Source organism: Alligator sinensis, unplaced genomic scaffold (assembly GCF_000455745.1).
Source record: "Alligator sinensis unplaced genomic scaffold, ASM45574v1 scaffold347_1, whole genome shotgun sequence".
Classification (NCBI taxonomy): domain Eukaryota; kingdom Metazoa; phylum Chordata; order Crocodylia; family Alligatoridae; genus Alligator; species Alligator sinensis.
This window is the reverse complement of record NW_005841922.1, coordinates 168,590-186,541: the sequence shown is the minus strand read 5'-3', so window position 1 is coordinate 186,541 and position 17,952 is coordinate 168,590.

The window sequence follows — 17,952 nt, the reverse complement described above, 5'->3', positions numbered from 1 at the left end:
ATACCCAAAGGTGCTATCCAACATTTGAATAATTTTCAATAGACTAAGGGGAGAGGGAGGGAAATAAAACCACTGTTTCACCCTGGTAATTTGGACAGGGCTCACAGCAAGAATCTGATTTGCCTTCTAGTTCCCAGTGACTGCTAACCTTACCCCACAAGCTTCTTTACCTCTCAGCATCTACTTGCTCTAGGCTTCCCCAAGTCCTGCCCTGCCTTGAGTTTTCTCCTTGCCCAGGATGTAGCCCAGTAACTTGGCTCTCCCTTTGAGCACCCTCTCTCCTACAAATTCTGTTGCCTCTGAATCCTCCCCTTACCTCCCTATAACTCCCTCTCTACCATCTCCCTCATCTCTCTCAAGCTCTTTCCCCTGGGATCTCTTTAGTTCCCTGAAGCTCTTTATTTCCACCCCTAAGTTACCAGATAATGCTATCCACAGATAATATTTTATTATAGGTCTGAGAGCAACAAGAAGATTTTAATGTAGTCATACCAGAACTTTCCATTAATAGTATTTTACTTAGTCTTTTGTCTCAAGTCCAGTTCCATGATGTGCCAACAAAAGGCAAGGAATATGATGAGCTCTTACATATTTGCTGCAGTTCCTAATAGGTCTTGGGGCACTGGGAAGACTATGGTATTTTCTAACATCACTAATTTATGTCCAAAGACATTCTGTGTATTACAGTTATTGGTATCTAATAATAAATAATGCAAAGCTATGTGCTTTTCAATGCATTCAGTAAATACTTTCCTTGAACTGTTAAGTTTGCTCTTGAAAAGGAAACATAAAGGCAAATGTTCTCCTTGCTGTGCATTTATGGAGTGAGCACCGTCTTGTGAGATAAAGTCTAGGAATAAGAGAATTTTAATAAGGGAGAGAGAGGAAGGAACCATTTTGATTTTAGGAAAATCTTGATTTTATGAAGGGAGGTTAAAACTGAATATAGTCTGTAGAACACAAAGTGTAGTTTGTAATAATTGAAAGCTGCAAGCAAGAACAGTTCAAAAGAGAAATATGGATGTATACCACAAATTATATATGTATATTTATTGAGCATTAATGAGCATGTAGATACACCCAGTTATTCCAGCTTTTCACAGGAGTCGCTCAACAGCCTAGTGGTTAGGGGAATTTTCTAGTGTATGGGAGATCCAGATTCTAAGGTCCTTCCTCATGTAGAGAGGGGTCAAACCTGCACCTCCTGCTTCTCAACACAGTGCTCACACTAGGTCATGGGTTAGGCATTGCCTAGAATGCTCTCCAGCCCTTTGCTTGAAGCTGGACAACTGGGTAGTACAGAAGCAAGCCAACCAGAGGGAGATTGGCTGACACAGATGGGACAATGACCTGGAAGGGAGGGGACTTTAGCCTCTAGCCCTAGGTCCCTGTACCTAATGGAGCAGGAGCTATTCCAATGCTTTTTTCATGTTATCCAGTGAAGGTATGGTGGGATATAAGAACTGGGAAGGGTGTTGTGGGCAACACTTAGCCATGGCCTGGTAGGTAAAGCACTTTGCTGGGAAGCAGATGTCGTTTCAACCCCATTTGTAGTTTCAACCGCAGCAGATGTAGTTTTGGGGTGTGTGCGCAGGGGCTAAAACCCAGATCTCCTACTCCCTGGACAAGTGCCCTAACCACAAGGCACTGGAGCAAGAGAGAGGAGAGCTGCTGTTGCCTCCACAATTGTTTCACTTCTGGCATGTGTATGTAAACAGTTTCTATTACCAAACTGTGCATTAGAGCCCAGAACTGCAGATACCCACTATCTAAGTGTCACTTACATGCATGAAGGGAAAAAAAAGATTCATAGATTCATGTTTATCAGCTGAAAGGCACAGTGGGTGCATCTACACATGCACTTAACTGTGCAGTAGATTAATTTACTGCAGTGTAAAGCATCAGTCTACATGTGCAGCAAACTAATTTTCGCTGCCATAAGACAGTACTGTTCGGGACAGTGCTATCTTACAATGGCAAAAAAAACTGCACCTAAATGCAGGGGGCCAGACCCCTGCCCTTGCTAGGCCACAGGGCTCTGCATGCTGGAGCACTCTCATGCCCCAGCCAGCCCCGATGCCACCTGATGCTGCCTCTCATAGCCTGGGGCTGCCCACCTGGGTTCTCTGCCAGCCCAGGGCTGCTCCACCCTGGCCCAAACTGCTACAGTCTTGGATATAATGTCTTCACATGTGCCCTGGACCACAGCAATTTGAGCGTATACATGTGCTACTAAGGCACCATGAGAACCTCTGGTGCAAACTGCACCAGATTTTATCATGTCACCTTAATGGCATGTGTAGATGCCTCTAGTATGAACAGTACATGCTTATATTCATTGTACCAGGCCTGACTTGGTAGGACCCCCTTGAGGAGTTCAAGGGTAGCTCATATTCTGGCCTCTTTCTATCTTTGGTTTCTCTGTAGGAATTTTCCAAGAAGGTTGTCAATCAGCATCAAGTATGAAGGCAACTTTTTGAGAAGTGGGTACATGTCCACTATAAAATAGATTGCCAAGTCATTCTACCTATGCCACTGATCAACTTTATGATGATAAGGACTTTTAGTTACTATTATTCAGTGCTTAGTACTGAGACTCTAGAGGTGAAAACCTTTAAAGTCTACTACTTACCATCTGAGGCATCCATTCTACCTTATCTTATATTCTAACATTTTAAAGAGAACAGCTTACTTCATGTAGATTCGGGTTATAATTATATTTGGACAAGTTACAGGGGTGTAGGTTGTAGCCGTGTTGGTCTAAGGACATAGGCAGACAAGGTTCCTTGGGTGAGGGGAAGAAGATGATTTCTAATTTTTTCTGAAATTCTTCTGCATAGCTGTGAAGCATATTTGGAGTTGTGTGTAGTAGTCAGAGGATTGTAGATGTTTAGTCCTCGGAGAACGAAGTAGTGTTTCTTTGAACCCGAAAGCTTGCTTAATAATTATTTTCCAACTATTTGGGTTGGTCTAATAAAAGATATCATATTCACCCAAGGAACCTTGTCTGCCTAACTGGACAAGTAGAGCAATGTACTTTTTCATTAGGTTTTGTTCACTTTTCCAAGAATATCTTGGTGAATGAGTTGAAAAACAGAAATATTTGTGGAAGGCAAATTTATAGCAAATGAGAAATGTTGTAATTTGACTTGAATTTCCAAGCATTTACACCATATGCTTGGTTCTAAGGCCTCCGCCACCCATTACACTTAAAATGTGATTAACCAGTTAATCATGTCTTAAGCTGTAACCCAGCCACAAGTTAAAGCAATTAATGGCACCATAAAACAAGGAATAAGCCACCAAGTTATTTCACAAAATACATGTAATAACTTTGTAACTCGTAGCTTGACCTATCACATCATTAATTGAACATGCACATGGTGCACCCTACAGCTGGGAGTCTGGATCAGCTGAAGGGGCTCCCAGCCATGGGAACTTGCTACTTGTCTATGCACGGGAAGCCTGGGATCATGATGGGGTTATGCAATGATAAAGCATGTTGGGATCTGATGCACAATTCCATAATCACGTCTCCTGCCATCCATACACGTGTGGTATGACAGGAAGCGTGATTGTGCGGCTCACATACGAGATCTCATCTTGCCTTTACGTGCATGTCTGCCAGGGGTCTAGTAAGAGAACAGGAACATAACACAAGACCCTGTCCAATCAAAATAATCAAGACTGCACAAAGTCTGAATGCTGCATATTCACAACAAGCTGCTTGTGCATAATCTACAAAGCAATAATTCTTCATAGAAACTGCTCATTATGAAAGAGTAGCATGGTACTAATTGTCAGAAATACTGTATATACATGTCCTCCTCCTGTTTGTTATGCACCAGAATAGTGCTTATAGGCCTCAAGTGAGATCAGGACCCACTGTGCTAGATGCTGAATATATACACAGAAAAGTGGAGTCCTCTCCAGAAAGGCATGTAATCTAAACAGAGAGCACAAAGGGACTGTGGGAGCAGAAAGTATCAAGTATTATTCTACTGAGGATGTAGTTTATCTCCCACATGGAAAGTTGACAGGCCTGGACATTCAATAAAACTCTTTTTAAACAAACAAAACCTGAGCCTTGCTCGAATAAGCATTTATAATAGCTGTGAGTCAGTTACTCCACTGCTACTTCAATGTCTCTCCTCAGATCACACCACTAGTTTAGGCCACCCAGACTTTGGAGAATAATGTGCCTCACATTGAAAAATAGAAGAAGGTAGCAAGTGTGTGAACCATTACACTGGAACAGCCTATGTGAGTAATGTCATGCCATGCCTCTTGTAGACTTGGTGAAATCCTTTACAGTGAGAAAAGGAATCTGATATTACCCCTGGTAGAAAAGTTATTTTTCAAACACAGAAATTTCCTGAGCTCAAAAACAAAAATATGTCATCTTGGAATGTTCTTTCCTATGGTAAAACACGAAACAGAGCATTATTGTCTCCAATCTCCATTATCTTGTGGATGGTTTCTCTTATGACAGTGACAAATATTACTTTCTGAGAATACTGTATGACAAATTAGTACTGGTAAAGGCAGTTCCTACTCACTTGGGAATTAGGTATATCTTCCACATTAGATATTTGAGACTTATATTTTATTTAAAAGAATAAAAGTCCATTTTATACTCCTAAACAAATATCTTAGTGATATCTAGATGTTCTGATAAGATGCTTGCATTTGAAGAAGAGTACAACACTGTCAATGAATATATGTCATACTATTTCCTTGTTTTTGAATTTTTTTGTCACAGCCATAAAGCTGATTTTAAAAAAACAGTAAAATGATTTACTGAAAATGTAAAATATTATGGCATGATTACTTACACTGGTAACTCCTATGGATATTATTAATTAGGCCATTCTATTTTACTAACATTCATGGGTAAAAATTCTGCTTTATATAATTTATTCTTTGTGTTTTATCATATGATGTTAGATTTCTATTTGCTAAATACTCTGGGATATAGTACCTTTCTGAGGGTGCTGACAGACATGCAGTTCCCCAGTCTAGCTCATGGCACTTCACAGAAAGCATCATGAGTTAGACCAATCCTCCTGATCCAACAGATGTTTGCTGTTGTGTCAGGAGGGTGAGGGATCGAGCTCCAATTTGGAGTGGATTCAGCTGAGAACCTGCAGATATGCAGCTTTTCTCTCCTAGCTAGCTTTACCCCCTCCTCCCAGCTCTGGTTCTGTCTGTATGATGGGAAGAGGGGAGAAGGCAAGGGAGAGAGCTTGGGTTGGGCTTTGCCCAACCTGTGCTGGAGTGGGGGTAGATGGATTGGAGCCACCCTAAGGTGGGGGGGGGGGGGCCTCCAATCCACCCTAAAGAGCGGGGGCTCCAATCCACCCAACCCCTCTAGTGTAGGCTGGGCTTTGCCTAGCCTGAGCTCCCTCCCCTTCCTTCTCCCCACCTCCCAATGTACAGACAGCACTGGGGGTGGGCTGCCCAATTACACACAAATTAATGAAGGTGCTCTGCTTTGGAGCACCTTCATTTGAATTCTCTTATAATTAGGGCTAATTTGTCATGCAATTGGAGACTTTCAAAGATCTTTGCAGCTGTGCACTTCAGTTAGGGAACAGCAGTAGAGTGCTTTCAAGGGGGTGATAGCACAGTAAATATAACTTCTGTCTGTGTGCCCTGAGATACTGTTTTGGGCTCATTAAACTTCATCCTGAATTTTGCATGTTTGTACATTGCAAATGTCTCCTGTTGCTTTAAGAAACCACACAGTGGATGTCTATTTACCTACTGATTTTCTTTTGGTACCTGCTGGAAGGCAGCAAAGTAGGTGTCTGTACCCTGGTGAGCAAAGAGCCATCCAAGATTTACACAAAGGACGATTTATAAGTGGTGGAGCATCTCCCGTGAGACTCGCATCTTGCTTACTTTGACCTTTAGAGCCTACTTGTCTCCTTCAGTTTACTTTCCTTCACATATCTTAAGGGTGTGCATGTAATGAGCTCACCATAGTGCAAGCTATTATCTGTTCAGTATAATACAGCTACCATCATCCTGTCCCACTGGGTGAAGTAGTAGGTGGACTCTCCTGCTCTCACTAAAAGCAATAGAACAACTCTCATTGATTTCAATGGCAGCTGTTTTGGGCCCACAGTTATCCCATCTTTGTGTCACTAATGCAGTGATTCCTAACAAGAGTGCTGGGGCTCCCTAGGGTGCTGTGAGATCCTCTGAAGGGTACTGTAGGAAGTGAGAGGAGATAAGCAAGGCGTGAGGAGATAAGCAGATAAGGTAGCCTCAGGCTCTCCCTACCTAGTTGTTCCCTGGCTCTCACTGCCTGCCACCTCTGTAAGGAGATTAGCCCTGTATTAAGAAAAATCAATGATATGGGGTGCTGCTTGATTCATGAAAGTTGGAGGGGTGTCTTGAGTCTGAAAAGGTTGGGAACCACTGCACCAAGGTCTACTGACATAGGGCTCGATCCTGGAAAGTGCTGAAAACTCTGCCCTTGATACATCAATGAGCTTAAGCACATGCTCATCTTTAAGCTTATACATAAATGGAACTATTCAGAGGATTTGGTCCTGCTTTCACTGAAGTCAATGACAAAATTCCTATTGACTTCAATAGTCCTCGAGGCTAGGGACAGACACTCAAAAAGCCTGAGACTGAATTGATTCAATCTTGGCAGGTTAGTCTAACTTGGCTAGGCTGAACTGGTTTGTAACTGTATAGACATCCCAGATATGCACAGACATGCTCAGATATGCTCAGGCTCAGGGGTGACACGTAGGGGGTGCACACAGGTGCACGTACCCCCCCTGAGCATGGCAGTGCACCCCCTGAAAAAAGGCGCCGCCGACACTGTCGCCAGTGCCTGCAGGCAGTCGCGGTCACCACCCCATGGCAGGCGGTTGCTGCTCAGCACCCCATGGTGGTGGTCCATGATCGCCCCTGGCCACCAGCGCTGATGCTGGCGGTGCCCGTGGGTGGTCGGTGCTCGCCACCCTGCCCCACACCCCCACTGCCGACAGTGCCGGCGGCATCTGTGGGAGCTCCCTGCTCACTGCTGCCGGGCTCCTGCTGTAACCGCTGCGCTCCCACCGCCACCAGTGCAGCTATGCCCCACCAGCCGCTGGGGGCATGCACCATTCATGCTCAGGCTAGAAGCCGTGGGGCACTAGAGCAGCCGTCCTGTCCCTTCTACAGTACTGAGCTGAGAGGCGGCATGGCCAGACCCAGGCTGAATGCTCTGATTAGTCCAGGAGGGAATTGATAACAGTGTTTATCACCCCCCTAGCTCAATGTTTATCACCCCATTAAGAAAACAACAGAGGGACATTACCAGTAATGCTGTGGTAATTACCAAAATGACACCATTCTGTTTTGACTTGTGTTTCGACAGAGCAGTATTTCATTTCGAGGCTGTTTCGAAGTTCTCCATTTCATTTTGATTTTTCTGTTTCAAGCTGGAAATAAGTCAAAACAGCATGGAAACGAAACTGCTGGTGAAATTTCACACAGCAGTCAGGGAGCAGAGGGGAGGGGTCAGCCCTGCTGTGGAGCAGGGAGCCCAGCCCAGAGAGCGTGTCGGGATGCTGGGGGGTGTCTGGTTTATCTTAAGCCAGCAAGGGGTCTGGGACAGATATTGAATAAACTGGTTTGACCCAAATCAGTTAATTCTGATACTACATTCAACCAGGTTTATCTCAAACCAGTTTCAGCCATTTTCAAACTGGTTTATGTGCACTGAACATCTGTTCTGCTACAGATTTAAACCAGTTTCTGATCACTTAAACCATTTTATCTGTAATGTCTGTCCCTAGCCCTGGTGTGTAATGCTAAGCATGTGTGAGTTTTTCCGGATTAAGCACAAAATACTCAACACTTTACAGAGTGGAGCCTTTACTCAGGTTTAAAAAAAACCCTACATTGTTACCTCTTGGATACATTACAAAATAGTGACCACATCAGCAAAAAAAGAGCAGAGACTAATGACTTATAAATAAATAAATATATATATTAACTGGATAGTTAAAGCAATGAGTGTGAAGAATCCTTTATAGAAAGGCTTGGAATAGGCCACCACTGAATACCAAAAATTGGACATAGAAACAAAAATAATATAAAGTGGCTTCATGTATTTTTATCCTTAGAAGTTATTGATTTCAGTTGAAAGTCATATTTAGTTATACCAATTACACTATAAGAGAATGTTACTTAGGTGGCAAAGTCAAACACTTAAAAGTTAGGAAATGACAGCCCCAGTGTGGCTGAACTAACCCTACTATGGCCTGTCTTGAGCCCAACACTTCAGCTAAGTACAGACAGTCAAAAATCCTGAGGCTGAATCAATTCAATCTTCATAGGTTAATCTAAGCTGTGCAGATTGAACTGATAAGCAAGTGAACAGACATTCACTCTTGATTCCAGAAATGCAGCCACATGTCTGCAGTGGCTGAGGTCGGAAGCCAGGGGGTACTAAAGCACAGCTCCTTGCAGGGGCGATGCATAGGGGGTGCATATGACATGTAACCCCTGGGAGCGCCAGTGCACCCCCTGTCTGGCCACACTCCCTGTTTAGCCGGCGGACAGGGAACCAGGCGGGAGCACCAGTGCATCCCCTGTGAGCGCCAGCCAAGGAGTGAGGCCACCAGCAAAAGCCGCCCTCCAGCTTCCAGAAGTGGCCATGGAGCTCCAGAAGCAGCGTGGCCGCTTTTACAGTGAGTGAGATCAGTGCCCCCCTGGTCAGCAGGATTGGCTGCCGGGGGACTCCGCCTCTCTCAAGAGGCACCAGATACCCTTGGCTCCCTGCTCAGCTGAAGCAGACTACTTGGACCAAGGGTAGCCCATCTACCCTGCGAGGAGGGGGAGAGGAGGGTTTTGGGGAGGTGCAAAGCATTCTGCGATGTTGGGGGACTGTGTGTTAACCTGAATGTGGAGGGGACCTGGGACAAAAGCTCAAGAAACCAATTTAACCTAAATCAGTTAAGTCTGATCAGTCTACATCCATCCAGGTTTATCTTAAATTGGTTTTGGCCATTTTGAAAGCAGTTTATGTGCACTGAACTTCTATTGTGTTACAGATTCAAATAGGTTTCCAATCACTTATACCAGTTTATGTGTAATTTCTATCCTTAGCCCTCATGATGGATATGAACAGATTGGAAAGAGTCTAGCAGAGAGCAACAATTTTTTTTAGGTCTGGGACGCATGACTTATGAGGCAAGGCTGAAAGAACTAGGGTTATGTAGTTTGGAGAAGGGAAGACTGAGGGCAGATTTGATAACAGTTTTCAAATACCTGGAAAACAATTACAGAGAGGATGGAGATGAGCTTTTCTCTGTGGCTGTAGCAGACAGGACTAGGAGCAATGGACATAAGGTGCAGCAGGGGAAATTTAACCACCTAATGCAAGGTGCAGCAGGTTGGAGATTAGGAGAAACTTTCTGACTATGAGGGTGGTCAAGCATGCAATAAGCTACCGAGGGAAACTGTGGAATCTCCATCCTTGGAAGTGTTCAAGAGCAGGATGGACAGACACTTGGCTGGGATGGTTTAGTCAAGGACAATCCTGCCTTGAGCAAGGGGATGGACTAGATGGACTATGACCTTGTGATGTTCCTTCCTGCCCTGCTTTCCTATGATTGTAATTTCCTCTCAATCCTGTGTGTGCCTGTGTAAAAAATGGCATAATCTATCCCACAGATACTTGAAAATCACCATTAAAACTATTCTTTTTCTTTCAGATTTAGATACTTAAGGAAAAGGAAAGTCACATGCATGGCAAGTGCACTATTCTTGCTATAATATAAATGTTCCTGTAGAGACTGCACTCTTCCCATTTTCAATTGTGTAAATCCAGAGTAACTCCAGTGTCTTAAATAGAGAGAATCAATGAAGCTGTTCCAGCTTTAAAATTGGAGTAGTTAATGGAGTTATTCTAAATTTCCATTTGGGTACAGAATCTACCTGATGAGGTTTGATTGTACCATGCAAGTACTAGTATTTGTTAGGCTAATATATGAGTATTTAACAAGTCTAATGAGAATATTTATTAGAAAGTTGACCGTATCCACTACAATTTTGAATACAAAAGGCATATCTTGTATAGGGTCTGATCGAGTTTTCACCAGTCAGTAAGAGTTTTTGCATTGACTCCAGTGAGCTTTGGTTCAGGGTCATATGTCCTTGGATAGTAAATTCAGTCCCAACTATCTGAGCTGAGTGGATTTCAATAAAGTTTTACATTAAAAAAAAACATGTAAAAAGAAACCTATTACACTGCTTTGGAAAGAGATTTATTACACCACTGCAAAAGAAACACTGCAACATCAGTGCAGCCAAGTGATCAAATTAAATCAAAAAATGTATCCAGCAAATGTAATCTTTTTTCTTCTTGCAGAACATCCTCAAAGTATTTTCTCAAATGTATTTCAGCAAACTTGCCAGTGTTTTAGTTTTGTTATGAAAGTTTCACACTGTTCTAATTTCAGCTTAGATCTCAGTGCTTGAATATCAGTAACTGAAACATTCAATCAGTACTCTAATTTTTAAACATTTTTCTAAATGTTTAAAGGTACTCACTGCAACCACAACTTTCATTTTCCATTTTCCTCAGAAAGACAAAGGTCTAATCCAGCCCATAAATTGCAAATAACCATCTATCTTGACAAATATGTAGAAACCTTTAAATGCGTAAGTGGCAACAGTAAAACATCTGTTTCAGAAATGTATTATTATGAAACTTAATTCTAGTCATTAGCAAGTGAAGTTGTAATAAAGGATATTAGAAAATGCTGGTGGATATCGCTGTGCCATGGGTACTGCTAAATAGAGCTGAAAGAAAAGCAAAGGGGGATTTTTTTCTGTATGCATCAAAAAGGCAGCCAGTTTACTGAGCAGCTGAAGAGACTCCCAGGATCCATGGTTCCCCAACAGCCCTGCTATGTAATCTGCTCCAGAGCCTCAGACTGAATATCCAGCTCTGTGGTCAGCCACAGTGCCAAGGATCCTGAAAGTACCCAGCCCTGGGGCCGGGTCCTTTGACAGGACCTTTGGCAGGTCTCTCCCAGAGCTGTAGATCTCTGAATAACAAATCAGCATTTTCTGCCAAAACTTTGCATTTGTCTGAATACTTCTAGCCACCTGTAGTATTGTAAGTTAAAGTAAAGTAAAGAGCTGCCCAGAGGAAGCCATTTCTAGCACACGAAACCAGTTCTACAAAACTCATAAACAACACTGCATATTCTTGAGCAGTATCCGCAGGCCTATTTTATGAACTATTTATACATATACAGAATATACAACACTCTTGTAACAGGTGCACGTTCTACCATATGTTGGTGGGAATGAGAGGTGTGGAGTCCATCATTTCTTCCTACAGGTTAAACTGGCCACGTGGTACTTTCAAGGGTTATCATGTGTGGGCAGTCTCCAAAGGAGAGCTGTGGCGATGGTGATAATTGTTGGAATGAAGCAGGTCAGGAGTGGAGAAGTCAATGTATCAGTTACTGGTGTAGTTGAAGCCATGTGAGCCCAGGAGATGAATAGAGAAAAGGTACCTGGTGAAAGGAAGACGGGACAAGGCTCCGTAGAGCTCCTGCGGAAGAACAGAGTGAGGAGTTTGCGGGTGAAGAAACGACAAGAGATAGAAGAACTAGTTTATAAAACTAGAATGGGGGTCAGAAAAGTTTTTGGGCAGAGTGGCAAAAGCATCTGCAACCTTGACTTGTAAGATGTTAGTGTGCCAGGGGCAGACAGTGGGAAAGCTGTGAGGGGCCCGATCCTTGTTGTGGCAGTGCAGCCCTGGCCCCTTCCTCGCTGTCCACCCTGAGGCACGCGTGCCAAGCAAAATGCCTTTGCATGTCACTCTCCGGCACCCATGCCAAGGGTTGCCTACCCCTGAACTAGAAGCTCTGTAGACCCAAACCTTCAGGCCTTACTTCCATGAATAATATCATGATTTTGCTAGTAATACTTGTGACAGGAAGGGCTATGGGACTAGGGATTTAGGCTTTGCTATTTAGTCTGAACTGTGGTTAGTGGAGGCAGGGACAGCTCGCTTTCCAGATTGCAGACACAATGCCTGGAAAAGGTGATCTGGTGTAGTAGATTCAGTCTAATTGGCAGACAGTGACAAAGGTATCACTGCCTGGAGTTAAATGCCTGAAAAAGTATATAAATAACACCTCAACAATAGTAGATAATGCCAATGCGAAATCATTCCCAGGAGTCAGTGCTTTGAGAATTCCAGGGCATGCTACAATTCTGGCCCAAGTCAGTAACAGGAAAGCTAGCTAACAATACATATGGGAAAATTTACCTTAAATATCGAAATTAGCACCATCGACCCTGGTTCTGAAAACACTGAACAATAAACATTAGACATGAAAAAGACCCTTGGGAATTTCAAGTGCATCATGTGTCCAGCATGAGGGCCTAATTTCCAGTTCATTTGGCATACTGCCCGAAGCTCACATGATTTCGCTGCCATGAAAGGTAAACATGACTTTAATCCAAATTCTGCTTTAAACACAACCTCCAACATAAACCTAATTTGATTCTGAATTTCTATTCAACCCACTTCTAATTTTAAACAAATTAAGCAAAGCACTTAACCATGCATCTTGGCGAGAGTATTTGAATATACGTTATCATGATCCTTATCCAAAAATCCCCTTCGTTATTTTCTATCCTAATTTATTTCCTTCAGTTTCCTTAAACAAATCCCTTCTCTTCCTAGTGCTTAGGTCTACAAATACTCACTGTTTTAATGCTGGTACAATAATCTGAAAAAAGGGGGTTGCAACTTTTTTGGACTGTGGAACAAATAAACAAACTAAGCGATAAATGGTACAGGAACCAAACCTATTGTGGAAAAAATTATCTTTCTAATTCTGGTCAAGTTATCTCTCCATATCATTTGCAAAGGTAAGCTGTGCATATTCATCTCTTAGATGTTGTTTTATATGTGCTCAGTACAGTCAGCTAAACCAAGTTATCTGTCCTATGCAACTCAGAAATGTTTCTCAATCTGATTTCAAACAGACCTCAGTGTGAAGGCAATTTAATTATGTTAGTAATACTGAACACAATGAAATGACCATGGAAGCGGTTTCCAAAGATTTAAAATGTTTTTCTTTTGATGTAATTCAGTTAGAACAACCTCTTGTATATCTCTGTTACTACAATCCCTTAAAAAGAAGGCCTTAGAAATCAATTTGATTACCTCTCTGAATTAAGTATGCACAAATGAGAGCAATTGAGATCAATACAAATTAGGTTAAGTACTCCACTGTGTACAGAACCATTATGTAACAGAAACAATTTGAATGAAGACACAAATAAACACATTGTAAGGGTGTGCAGCTTATAGACACATTTATCTGCCATTTCCACCTACTACACACACATTAAACCTATTTGATTTTTTTATCCTTATGAACGCCCTCTAACAGCACTTATCTCTAGCGATAAAACATGCACACAAATGAAAAGGGCAGCATAAAATCCAAGCTTTACTATTTCAAGTTACATCAAGTTATACACTTTAGGAATGGGACAGATCTTTTAACCCACACAATCCATGCACAAACAGTTCCTCCAGTAGACTCTCCGTATCGACCATGCTGCTTTTAAATGTCCCAAGATTTTAGGATTCCATCACTGTCCCTGGGAGATTATTTCACAGCCTCAGAGATCTATCTGTCATGGAGCTTTTCTTGATTCTCAGCCCAAATTTTCCCTTTTTTAAATTTAATCAGAGAAAGTATCCCTCCCCTTGGGTTTAGCTGCTTAAGATTTTCTGGGGAGAAAGATAGATATTGAGGTTCTGTTTCTGTTTATTTTTAAATCAATGTGTGATATACAGCATGCCCCAAGAAATTAGTGTTAAATCTCCCATAAATATGATCAATCAGTTAGATTAGATTTTGCATTTGTTGGGGCAAAGGCGGTTTTCCCCCCATACATATGTATAACAACTGTCATACTAGGACACTGCTCCCTGCCTAACCCACTTAAGCAATGCTACAATCAATTAATAAATGAATCCTTGTAATTAATAAATTAATTATAATAATAGCATTAATGAACGCATAATACTTATATATATTAATAATGCACATACATAATAATACCAGTAAATATATTAGATAGCACAGATTAATTACCCCCTAGTACAAGCATGAATTGATTCTTGGTGTATGCACAATATCCTGTACTGAATTTCTTGCCATTGAATGGTTGTAAAAACTTTTGAGATTCAACCAAGGCTGGGGCTGGATTAATTTCCACAGAACAGCTACGCAGTTCTCCTGTGGCCTTGAAAGATTTCTCTTTTCTGCCTCTATATATACATAAACCTTGTGCATAGCTCTGCTATTCAATCTTGACACAGGACAGATAATTTGATCCTGGTTACAAAGATTTGCTCACAGATTTGGGGTACCAAGCTGCTTTGGAATGTGGAGATTAGTAAAACCTTATAAAAGTGGTTGCATTGCAAGGACCTTTATCTACTGAATTCAAGAATTGGTACTATTAACTTGCTACCTCAACCAGTTCCTTGATGCAGTACTCTGTTACTGTGGTACTAATCTTCGAGTAGTTTGTACAGCAGACTCCCTTTGTATAGATCATCCAAGCAAATGTATAAGTAATATCACATCTATTCTAAGTTATGACAGTTTCCTTCAGTTAAAAAACTGTGATAGATTTAGCCTAATTAAAGTGTGGATTTAATTTCCTATCATGGGGTAGTTGGAGGGTAATTAGAGCTGAGACAGATTAAAAGCATGCCAAGGCTGTTACAGAAGTGGTGCCAGCATAGGAGGTAGAGGAAGAGAGAAGTCAAGCATTTACCTGGTAACTTTTCTCTCTCAGCTGAACTGCATGTTCACTGTTGCTGAAGATCAAATTTAGACTGTCAAAATCTCTGCTCAAGTTGCTGCCTAAACCTGGAGGTATTTAGTGTCTCTAAGCACCTCAGGTATTAATATAACAGTCCCTGCTTCTGGGTCTATCCAGATTTGCCAAAACCTTGACTGTGCTGAACAACTTGATGCTTATCTCTCATCTCATTATCCTTCAGAGGCAATTTGGATTCAGAAATCTGCCAGCATTTGGTGCTCAGACTCACAACTTTTCATCTGTGCATTCACAACTATGTTGTTCACCTCTGCATAATGTCACTGTCGAATGTTATACTTTTTAACCCCCTGACTGCAGCTTTTTCTTTGTGTTTGTCTAAGAGATGAATGGGATGTCTAGCTGGCTATTGAATATTTTATCTAATGAATGATAAAACATAAAACCTCAGTCCTGCATGCTTTCTGAATGCAAAATTCACTCAGAAATCAATGGGAGGGTTGTGTGCCAAAGGATTTGTAAATCAAGGTCTTCCACCATGGTAAAATCTGTAATATCAGGCATGCGCACACACACACACACACACGCACCATTTTTTCCATGCATTAATGTCAAAAGCATGCCTTCTTCCTGCTAAAGGAGTCCTTGCTATCATGATAGCTTTCACTCAGAAGACAGCCATAAGAAAACAGCTTATCACTCTGGATGGAGGAGGAGAGTACTACTGCTAATCATTTACGCCCTGGAGAAGTATTTGGATGTAGTGGAAGGCTGGCTACAGCTGTCTATTTGTGAGTGGCTGGAAGCAGCACACATTCTCTGAAAGGTGCAGCAAAGACCACCACAGAAAGGGAACTGGAGGGCAGGATGGCGGGAAACTAGTAGGAAGCATTGCCTGGGAGGTAAGTCTGAGGGGAAAGAGGCCAGGAGAGCTAGCTGTACTTTGAGGAAGCCTTCTTAAAGGCTCAGGAGCAAGATATCCCAGTGCAACAAAAGAATGGGAACTATAACGGGGAGATCAGCTTGGTAAAACAGCAATCTCTTCAACGAGCTGAAATTCAAATGGGAATCCTATAAAAAGTGGAAACTTGGTCAAAATGCTATGCAAGAGCATAGGAGTATTGTATGGGCATGCAGGGAAAAAATTAGGAAGGCCCAGAGACAATTTGAGATGCAGCTGGCCAAGGACATAAAGACCAGTAAAATATGATTCTATAAGCAAGTCAAAAACAAGAGGAAAACTAGGGAAACATAAGCCCCTGGCAGAACATGGAAGGGAAAAAGAGTATTGGCTAATGTATTTAATGCCATTTTTATTTCAGTTTTCACAAATAGGAGCAGCTACCAGATGACCAATGAACTTAGCAGCAAAGATAAGGAAGGAGATGAACAGCTTAGAGTAATGGCACAACAGGTTATGGATTACTTAAAGAAGCTACATGCTTTCAAGTCATCTGGGCCAGAGAAGATGCACCCTACACTACAGAAGGATTTGACTGAGGTCATTTTAGAGACATTGGCTATCCTCTTCGAGAACTTGTGGAGATCTGTAGAGGTCTCTGATGACTGAAAAAGAGCAGATAGAGAAAAGAAGGAAGGAGGATCCAGAAAACTACAAACCAGTCAGCCTGACCTGAAAAGTTTACAGAGCAGGTCCTCAGGGAATTCATGGTGGAGCACCTAGAGAAGGGCAAGGTGATCAGGAACAGCCAGCATAGATTCACCAAGAGAAAGTAATGCCTGATAAATCTGATTTCCTTCCATGATAGGGTGACAGGCTCTGCAGATGAGGGGAGAACAGTGGATGTGATAGACTATCAACAGCTTTGCTAAAGTCAAGGTATTTCTCACAACATCGTCATTAGCAAGCTAAGAAAATACAGACCAAATGAAAGTGCTGCAATGGGGATCATTGTACTCAGTGCATAGTCATCAATGTCTCAATGCCTAGTTGGGAGGCGATATCAAGTGGGTTTTCCCAGGGGTCTGTCCTGGGTATGGTATTGTTTAGTATCTTCATTAAAGATTGAGGGCACAGTTAGCAAATTTGCTGATGACACCAAGTTAGGTGGTTTTGCAGATAGTCTGGAGAGTAAGGCTAGGATCCAGAATGACCTGACTAGACTGGAGAAATGGTCTGCAATCAATCAGATGAGATTCAACAAGCACAAGTGTCAAGTCCTCGTGACAGAATAATTGCATGGACAGATACAGATTGAGGAACGAGTGGCTAGGCTGCAGTACTTCAGAGAAGGATCTGGGGTTTACATAAGACGATAAGTTGAATATGAACCAAGAGCGTGGTCTTGTTAAAAAAAAAAGCCAACAACATACCGGGTTCTCTTAACAGGAGTGTCACTTGCAAAACAAGGGAAGCAGTTTTTCTGCTTTATTCAGCACTGGTCAGATCTCATCTGGAGTACTTCACATTTTAAGAGAGATGTGGACACTTTGGAAATAGTCCAGTACAGAGCAACAAAAATAATTAGGAGCCTGGGAGGTAAGGTTTATGAGAAAAGACTGAAAGAACCAGGGTTATTTAGTCTGGAGAAGAGAAGACTGAGGAGGAGATTTGATAACAGCCTTCAAATACCTGAAGGATGATTCTAGAGAGGATGGATATTGTCTTTTTTGCTGTGGCCCTACGGGTTAGGATTAGGATTAGGAGCAATGACCTCAAGCTTCAGCAGGGGAAATTTAAATTAGAGGATAGTATGGGTTTTCTGACTATGATGGTGGTCAAGCATTGGAACAGGCTACCTAGAGAAATTATGGACTCGCTATCTTTGGAAGTGTTCAAGAGAGATATATACTTGGCAGGGAATGTTTAGTCAGGAATAACTCTGTCTTGAACAGAGGGCTGGACTAGATGACCTTATGAGGTCCCTTCCAGCCCTACTTTCTTATGATCCTAATATGCTTTCTGAGTGCACATGAAAGCACCCTGCAGAAAAAAGAACTCCATGTTTCATTTACATCCCCATTTAATGCAAGGAGAAGGACATTAGCTACTCATTGAGGATACTGTGTTGCATAAATGTTCTTTTTAGTAATATGAAGTATGGCCAGGCAAACACAATTTGCTGCTTTCAAATCCTTATGACT